Consider the following 8104-nt stretch of genomic DNA (forward strand, 5'->3'; position numbering starts at 1 on the left):
CCTCCTCCTCCTCTTCGTCCTCCTCCCCTTCCAGCTGCGGCGACGACCGCCCTGCCGCTGGAGCCCCGCTCCGTTCAAGATGAGTCATGCGTGACCAATCCCCTCCCCGCTAAGAAGAGCGAGACACTCACAAGGAGGCAGAGACACAGAGACATACACACAGAGAGACACGCTGAAATTCAGCGCTACAGAGAGACTCTGGGAACATGCTAACATACAAAGACACTGGCGGGCTTACATCCTCACAGCTCCTACTACCGCCTCTCCCTCAAGGGCACCCACCGCCCTTGCACACCCGGTTCATAAGTGCGAGAGGAATCCGTGGTCAGCCCATCTGCAGAGCTGGATTCCATGTGAAGCCACACTCTGTTGATACCGTGCCGAGCCCGGCACATTTGTGTACATGTGGTTGCAAATGGTTACCTGCTAAACACCAATCCCTCAGATTACAGACATCTACACACTCCTCACTCTCCTGCAAAGATATCTCTGCTCCAGAACAACCAGAGCCTATACTAGCTCCTAAGGACTAACTAGAACAGGGGTCAGAACAGAGTGTGTTAGTGGCAGTGGGAGGGTAGTTCCCCTAAGGAATTGCTGGGGACATCCACTTTCACTTCAAGATTTACTTCGCTACTCTTTCTACCTTCTATGGCGCTCTAACAATATTGAAAGTTAGGGAAAGGCAGAGACCTAGACATGTAGATAGGAGTCACAGCCCCCCAAACACAGAGCCCTCAAACTCAAAGGTCCTTACACTGATAAACACAAATGAACACTATAAACCTCAGTCTCCTTCTTCACACACAAACTGTGCAAAAGAAGTGTGTAAATATGTATCCTCTTCTTTTAAAACTTGCACACTCAGATTTAGACCCAGTCCTGCATAGCACAGCAACCCACCCATCACAGAGACCACCATCTCCATAATTGTCCTCATTTACAGATGTAAACAGTGTCCCACAATCACGCTTACACTTGTACATACAGTCATATTCAGGAGAGTCCTGGCTCCCACAGAGCTCCAGATCCCATGTAACCTCTTGTCTGTTATCTGACATTTCCTACTATGCTCTGCATTTTTACAGGTGACAACCCAGGGAAACCAGGCACCAGGCTTAAGGGAAAGCAACGTACACTTTTGCGATGAACATCATTCCCAGCTGTCAGTCTCCATCTGCACAAGTAGGCATAGCCAGAAACACACATTGAGAACCTTTTCTATACACCACCACACACTAAGAACCTATCTCTGAAGCCTCAGAGATGCATATCAGTCCCTTCCGGCAGAAACAGCCCTAGCTATTGGCATCAACCCTTGCATTCCAGTGATTTCTTGCTCTCAGGCACAGGCAGTTAGAGAGAAGGGTTCTGAACCACTCTTTTACACTAAAGAAAACAGATTACACTATGGAAGTAGGCGAGGTGTGTACATGCACACATATGTACATGTACACACTACTATTCTTGGATGCTTTAATCTGGAATAGGCATTAAAATGCTCTCATTTTCTGTGTGAGGCAGCATTCCCTATGGCACCCATTTTACCCATTTTAAACTGAGGTTTGAAGGACTCATGACCATCATAATGCTACATGGCTATTAACTGCCTGAGCCAGGAACTCGAAACCAGATTCACCTACAGAGCTTATGACCTCGATTTCTATGTTATACCCATGACTATGACCACTCATGGTGAGCATGTGCACACACACACACACATGCTTTCCATATTTTGTCAAAAATATGGATATGACTTCTGGCTCATCAGCAAAGACAGAAAAACAGCAGTACTGTCTTTGTATCTCTCCTCTCTTCTCCTCTCCTTCTCCTTTTTCCTCTCCTCTCCTCTCCTCTCCTCTCCTCTCCTCTCCTCTCCTCTCCTCTCCTCTCCTCTCCTCTTTGTGGCCTGGAGAGTCCAGAGGGCAACACCCAGTAGGGGGCATGCATAGAAACCCAAAAAGACAAGGCTTGAAGGCTGTGTTGGTCCTTCACAGCTTCTTAGGCAAGGCAAGATCAACTGAAACAAAATGGCAATTGAGATTTACATAGTTTGAGAGACATAAGACCGCTCCTGGGTAGAGAAACGGCAGCAAAGGTCTAGCGACATCTAACAGGTGGTGCCTCTGCTATGAGGAGTGAGAAGTACATGCTCCCAGAGTGACAGCAATGACTAGACAAAGGCGTAATCACCATTTGTGTGACTTAGCTCTGTTCTGTCTGCACCATCCTCTTCAATCCTCCGGTGACTCTACGAAAATGATTCAGTGCCCTTGTTGACTGGAATCTAGATTTCAGTCTTGGCACTCTGAGTAGAAACTGCTCTCTCCACGCAGCTCCACACCTGGATTCTGACCAGATCTCCAGAAAAATCAAAACTAGAACAAGAGGGAAGAGGAAACTCAGTACCCAAGTCAGAAGGCTGAGGGCTGATTCCTCAGTGCCAGCCTCCACAGTGCCCCTTACTATTTGGGTTAGCAAGTAACTTCATTCACTCCCTCAGCCCCGGTTTCTTCCCCTGCAGGGTGGGGCTGATAACAGAGTCCGTCTGCTAAGCACAGCCCCACCCCACTGTGAAACACACGCTGGTGACTCGGGATGTCTGTCACACAGTAACCAGCCCTTGAATATCAGGGGCCACCGTGGCATGGCCCCACCAGATTTGGTAGTGCTTCATCTACTGGATCCTACTTCAGGTTCTTTCTGGAATAGGCAGGGCATAATTCAAACACTTAAAAGCTCTCCTGAATAACTCACCCAAGGAGCAGCAGACCCATTATTCTAGCCCAGAGCGTATCCAACTTCAAAGACAAAAATGAAATCTCTTCAGACAAAAAATCTTCCTTCCCACAAGCCCAGACTCCTGCAGCAGAAAGAAGCCAGACTGACAAACTTAGAGCAAGGCATTTAGTCTGCTCAGACAGATACCCATTTTCCTCTTGCAGGAGACTGTGGGCAGGTCACTTTCCTCCCAGAACTCTACTTTCCCAACTTGCACCGGGGCTAACCATTCTCACTCCTCAGGGATGGAGGGAAAACTAACCGCACATTAAATACTAATTAATACTTTTACAAATGTTGACTCCATTCTAGAGCTATGTAAGTACTAGGCATCTTTAATGTCATCATTTCAGCTCCCACAGGATATGGTCATCTGGTCCTCTGAGGTGGCTTTGCCATCCTCCCCCCACCTGAGACTCTGTTGTCCTTGAAGGTTTGGGCTTGAAAAGGGGTTTCATTAGTAACCGGATAATTCTGTGGGAGGCCCCCAGCAGTGGTTCCACCCCGCCGGGAGTAATTCTAGGAAGGTAATGTGAGCTGGAGAGACTGGAGACCCAGCTTCACATTTATTTACTCTGACAGCTAAATTGGTGAGCAAGGGGGAAATCAGATGAAAGCCATTTCAGAGTAAATACTAAATACAAAATTTAAACATTCAGGTTGTGACACAGAGAGAGAGAGTAAATGGGAAGAGACAGAGGCAGCGTACGCCGGTCTTGTCCAGGACCCTCTTCTCACCTTGTCACCTTGCTGGGCGAGTCCTGCTGAGGAAAGGAGCACAGAATGGGGTACAAACAGGAAGACCCTCAGCTGGCACCTCATCTCTCTCAGTTACAGTGCCCTTGGTGAAATGTGTAAGTTGTTTGAATCAGATGTGATCTGGGAAGTGAGGGAGAGAACTTTGGACTCAGAGAGACATGAGGTCAAATCCTAGCCTGAACACTTCCTGCCTGCGTGAACGTGAGAAAACTGACCTCGGTTTCCTCATCTGTGGGAACGTTATCCTCAGCTTCAGAAGAGTACACGAAATGATCGGTGTAAGTTCTTTAGATCTCAAGGTATATTGCAATGTCTATAGGTATAGCTACCTCAGTCTCCCAGTTTGGACATAACACTGAGCAAATTCAGGTTGACAGATAGTTACGAAGCTTTTACTCCATCCTAGATTCCAGCTAGGACCAGAAGAGACAGACAAAGCTGATCTGGTCTCTGCCACAAAGGACCCATAGTCTTACTGAAAGAGAAAAGTTAGGCCGCAGTGTGATGTGATAACTGTTACAAGGGATGCCTTGGGAGCAAGGAGCAGATGCTTAGCATGGCCCCCAGGGAAGCACCAGTGGAGCACTATGGGAGGTACTGAAGGATACATTGGGGTGAGGCAGGCAAGGGCTGAGGCAGGGGTGGAGCAGGGTGAAGACTGGGCCCAAACTACCAGGCTGTGTTTAGAAGAGGTGCGTGATGTCAGCTAAAGGGTGGGGTGACAAAACAGGAAGTCTGGGTCTATGAATGGGCAGCTCCACTGTCTCTGCAGATGTGCATAGCATGGAGTGGAGGGTTCTGGAAGTTTGAGATAATGCATAGTTCTGTTACACACTAGTTGTGGGCTCTACAGTAATGACAAACTCCAGAAACCTGAGTTTCTTCATGGTAAAACAGGACTAACAGAAAACCCACTTAGGAGTGTTGGAATATTCCAGGAATTCATGATGCATCTTCAAGTTAAGAACTTGATTCTGGGTTGCAGAGATGACTCAGTGGGTTAAGGGACTTGTTGCCAAGCCTGATGCCTGACATTCACATGGTGGAAGGAGAAAACGAAAACCATGCTGTCCACTGATTGCCACACATGTGCCATGTCTCACATGTACCCCCACAAATACACGTATGCAACATATAAATACACAGAGTAAATAAATGCAATAGTAATAATAATAACAATAATAATAAACCTGGCACCGGTTCAGTGTCTGGTAAGTACTTCCGCACCCAGAGCCATTATTATCACTCAGAATGCATAGGTACAAAGACGCTAGGTCAGGGGAGTCCTCCAGGACCACCGGGCACCTCCTAGAGAATTCTTCTCCCACCATACTCTCTCAGTCAACCTGTTCTGCTCCATCATTTCAAACGTAAACATCACTCCACTGGGACTGAGACCTGCGTAACATGTTAAGGAATATCAGCTTCAAAATATAAACTGTGAGTAGCTACCGAGGACCTTTGAGCATGTAGACGACGGTCAAACTGGGGTTGAGATGGCAGGCAGTTGATGTGGGGACAGATTTGAGGATGGGGTACTGAGCTACTGCAAGGGGGAGGTGATGAGGCAGCTGTGGGAACAAAGAGGATGGGTTTATTGTGTCTAGTCACATACTATGTGTTTATTACTACATACAACATGTCCATTTGTAAACTGGCTTTACATATTAAAGTTATGTACAGTATTAGATGATAGAATTATGTATGTTGAATACTTGTGCAGAATCATACGTTTCATACGTTGTATACTTGTATATTATGATTCTTTAGATTCATATATTAAATATTTATACATATATTTTTATATTATAAGTCTAGTGGCATCATATATAATTTTACTATATAGTGGAAAATGGCAAAGCTAACTCTGAGGTTTCTAATTTCTAAGGATTTTCTCTACAGGCTGGAGGACAGGCAAGGATGTTTAATAAGCTCAGTTTGGTCAGGGTATGGGGGCAGGGGTGTGTTCAGGAAGTAGTTCAGGAGGCTAGAGTTGGGAAGCTACTTCTGAGATGTCAGTATAGAGACAGACATGGAAGTCTTGGGAATTGCTGAGATATAAGAAGTGGTCTTGTCTGCTTTCTGGGAGGAACGTTCATTTTCCTTTTAATGGTGATCATTCCTAAATTACAAAGCAGATTGCATAGTAATAAATGCTGAGATAGGACTTGTGTTTCAAAGGCATAAAGATAGTAACTGCTTTGGGTCACCATTTAAGAATTTATAGAAAGATCTGTTAGACATGGGTGGGGTAGGCAAGCACTACTTAATCAGTCGGAATCTCTTGTGCAGCAGTGCAGAGTGGTGGGTGGAATTGGTTCTTTAGTTTTTAATATAGAGTCTCTTGTGGCTTGGGGGACAACACTTTGGAGCAGACTACAGAAGTTTCTTCTAGACATGTAGCTGCTTGGACAGAACTTCCTTCCACAGCAATTAAACGCCAAGGGCTCTCAGGCATTACTTGTTCCCTCCATGACACCTCTTACCCCTGCCAATGCTCTTCTTAAATCCTTGGGTTAGCACAGGTGCTGGCCTGGAAATCTTGCCTCTGTCTGTGTTAGGTCTCTCTTCTGCTCTTGCCTTTGCCATATACGTGATGAGGCACTGGGATTAGACTTTATCATCCTTACTCTCTCTCACGTGGCAGTCCAGGATTGTGGAATGTGTTTCCTTGCCTGGGAGGAGGGCAGGAAGAGCATCTCAAATAGTGGAGGTTTTAGAGAGAAAAAGGCTACTACCACTTTAATGTCATTTCTGCCTTAGGAAAGTCATAGGACACAGAAAAACCATGTCATTGTGTATAATCAACAGTCCTAGTAAAAGTTGGACTGAAGGGGGTAGGAAAGACTGTAACCTGGGATAGATTCTCATAGGTCTGACTTTTATTTTTAAATCCAAGATTCAAATCTCTCTCCTCTCCAGAGACCAGCAGGGAGAGGTTGCCTGAGAATGGATCCAGAGACAGACTTCTGACTGTTATCAATACTTGGGCTTTTCAATTACATGAGCCAATAAAATTCATACCACAAGGTGGTTGGAACATTGATTTTGTCACGTGAGCTGGAAGAGTTCTCACTGGGACTGGAAAATAACTCAGGCACATCTGATGCCACTGCTCATACAGCTTGGTTTCCTCACACGGACTTTGGGGTTACAATCTTTTGCAGTATAGAGATACCAGGATGGGCACAGACAATTCCCTATCCCAGAGGCAAGTAAGAAACCAGTAATAGAAGGCTGGAGAGATGGCTGCTGTCCCAGAAGGCCAGCACCATGGTTCCCAGTACCCACACGGCCGCTTACAGCTGTCTCTAACTCCAGTTCCAGGGGACTGGAACTCTCTTCTGGCTTCTGAGGGCATTGCATGCACATGGTACACACACATGCAGGCAAAACATCCATACAGATAATAGAAGGGGGGGAGAGAAATCAGTGATACCCATTGCACAGCATTCTACCATCTGCTTTCTGTATTTTCTGTGGATTCATGAGGACATCTGTGTCCTAACTAAAACTTCGTGGGACCCTGGAATTTGATTTTCATGCGCCACAAAAGTCTTTTGACTTTTTCCCTCGAGCGTTGCATTCACAGCTGCACAAAAAGAGGGAGCATGTGTCATTCTGCTGCTGAAGCAGTGCCTACCTGGCTAGATGTTTGTAGGCCCGACCTTTGTGGATTCTACCTAAAGCTCTTCTATTGTGCTATGTGTGCCTTACTATAACGAAGGGCATGAGGTAGGGTACTTTATAGCTAAAGATGTTAATTTCAACTCACAGTTCTGAAGGTCAACCAGAGGTCAAGGGATTACATCTAGTGGTGGCCTTATTGACAGGGTTTACATGCTAGATATAGAAGATGAGGCATTAGGAGTAAGCAAGTGTACATGCATCTATTGGCCTCTTCCCCTTCTTCCTCTTCTTATTGGGACAGAGTCTCACTATGTAGCTCTGGCTGGCCTGGAACTCATTATGTAGACCAGGCTGGTCTTGAAGTCACAGCCTAAGCACTGGGATCAAAGATGTGCACCACCATACCTGGCTCCATTGTCCAAACTCTTAATACTTTTCAGTGGGGGTTCAGCTTCACCACATGAACCCTTCACCATATCTATTAAATGTGTGATCCTGCCTACGCAACATCATCTCTCTGGAGTTCCCTGCTTTCCACCTGGACAACAAAGGAATGAGGTGGGATGGTCTTACAAGTCTCTTCAACTCTCAAACAAACAGGATCCCGGTATCTTGATCAGCAAATTCACTGAGTGTGTTGCATGACAGGCACTGTCTTAAAAGTCTGGTGACATAGCAGTGACAGAGTTCTTTCTTGCAGTCAACATTATATTTAAATAGACAGATATCAAATTATATAGAATGCTGGGTAGTGGTAAGTTCTATTTAGAAAATAAAAAAGCAAGAACTGGAAAGTGGCAGGGATTAATTTTAATGGGAGGCCAAGGACAGCTTCTTAATCACTTACACATTAGCCGAGAAACGACCAGATGGGCCCATGAGCATCACAGGCAACAGAAGGTGCCAATAACCTCTCAGGGAGCTGCTCCCTTGC

The sequence above is a fragment of the Chionomys nivalis genome, chromosome 22 (genome assembly GCF_950005125.1).
Source record: "Chionomys nivalis chromosome 22, mChiNiv1.1, whole genome shotgun sequence".
NCBI classification, from domain to species: domain Eukaryota; kingdom Metazoa; phylum Chordata; class Mammalia; order Rodentia; family Cricetidae; genus Chionomys; species Chionomys nivalis.